At 45.1% G+C, this 1,841-nt stretch overlaps 1 pseudogene; it reads right to left on the reverse strand.

The window, feature by feature from the left end:
- Positions 1-229: 229 nt before the first annotated feature.
- On the reverse strand, positions 230-883 carry LOC101663237 (annotated as a pseudogene).
- Between the last annotated feature and the right edge of the window lie 958 nt (positions 884-1,841).

The raw sequence follows: 1,841 nt of genomic DNA on the forward strand, positions 1-1,841 counted from the left end.
GTGCACCCAGTGGCGTCACCTGGGAAGGTTCTCACTGGTCACAGTGAATTTTTTCGTAAAAGCTGTTTCGATTGAACCTTGTTTTTTGTGATAGCTGATTAAAAAAAATTTTTTTTTACCAGTAATCTAAAAACCGTTTATTGAAAAGAGCAAAAGATGGAAGACAAACCCCCCCTCCCCCTTCACTGGCAGGGTGGAGTAGAGCAAGTAGCAGAGCTTGGGCCCTGGCTCAGCACCTCTTGTTTCCCCACTGGGACATCTTGTTCAAGGGCAGCTTGAAGAAGCGGTCAGACTGCATGTACGCAGCTATTTTCTCCAAAGCCTCAAAACGACACGTGAAAGCCTTCAGATTTGGGAACTCATCCAGGCACTTGGGCTCAAACATGCGGTTCTGGTCTAACACAGCATAGGTGAAGAAGTCCATGAAGGTGAGGTTTTCCCCAGTAAACCACGAGAATTTCCCAGGAACAAAGGAAACGGTTTGAGGTTTCCAGGCAGCTGCTCCAGGTACTGAGGCTTCAGCTTTTCATGGTCAGGGCAGTAGATCTGGACAAGCTGCGTGCGGAAATCCATGATCTGGTTCTCCATGATGTCCACTCGAATCTTCTCTTCTTCTGGGTCGCCACACGTATTGTGCTTGCGAGCGATGTAGCGCAAGATGGCATTGCTCTGAGTGATCTGGTTCTTCCCGTCCATGAGGTAGGGCAAATTAGGAAAGCCCAGATCTAACTTGAATTTCACATCCAGCCACTGGCTTTGATCATAGTCGGGAGTTTCCCCGCGCGCGCGTGTAGCGCTTCTCCTTGTGCGCTGTGTTGGGGAGCTCCAGGAGCATGCGGATGGCGTGCGCCAGCCCACAGATGTCCCAGGAGCCCAGGAGCATGGAATGAGTGGAAGAGTGATGGCTGATTTAAGAGAACCTCGTGGAGCTGTGAAAGTTTGTTTCCTGCGTGGGAGAAATGCCGCAGAAACTTGTAATGTTGAACACAGCTTACAGGGACAGCGCTACATGAAAAACTCAAGTGTACAGTGGTTTTCTTATTTCAAAGAAGGTGAAATGTCGATTGATGACAAACCTTGTTCTGGACACCCGTCAACTTCTGAATGGACAAAACTGTGGACAGGTAGTACATTTGGAGTTTGTTCCATTAGGTCAGGCTGTTAATCAAGCTTTCTATTTAGAAGTTCTGAAAAGATTGCGTAAGAGTGTGCAACAAAAAGGCCTGATTTGTGGCAGATAAGGGACTAATTTTGCCACCACAACAATGCACCTGCTCACACAGCCATCTTGGTGTGCTAGTTTTTGGCCAAATAGAGCATGCCTCTCATGCCCACCTACCTTTCTCACCTGTCCTCCCTCTGTGGGACTGCTTTTTGTTTCCACAAATGAAGACGGACATGTAAGGACAGCGATTCAATGACATAGAAGAAGAAGTGAAGAAAAAAATGAGGGAGGTGCTGTCAGCCATCCAAACAGATGAGTTTGAAAATGTTTCCAAAAATGGAATCTCAGATTTGACAAATGTATTTAGTGTAATGGGGAGTACTTGGAACGTGATAAGGTGTTTTGTTAAAAAAAAATTTTTTAATACATAGTTTTGTGGGGGAAAACATTCCGTTTTTTTAGGGATACCCTCTTGTATCTGGAGCCTGTAAGCTTTCTCTGATTTTAGATTTTTTTAAATTTTGTTTTGTTTTTAGGAAAAAAGATTAAGGGGGCAGAACTCATCTTGGATCACTTTGGGGTCAGCTTGATGTTGACTGTATTTGAAAATATTTGTGGAGCTTTAAGGTGTAGATTTCAATCATCGGGTACAGAAATGGACTGGCTGCCTCCAGAG

This window comes from Echinops telfairi, unplaced genomic scaffold (assembly GCF_000313985.2).
Source record: "Echinops telfairi isolate 266 unplaced genomic scaffold, ASM31398v2 ScPeMD7_25;HRSCAF=90, whole genome shotgun sequence".
NCBI classification, from domain to species: domain Eukaryota; kingdom Metazoa; phylum Chordata; class Mammalia; order Afrosoricida; family Tenrecidae; genus Echinops; species Echinops telfairi.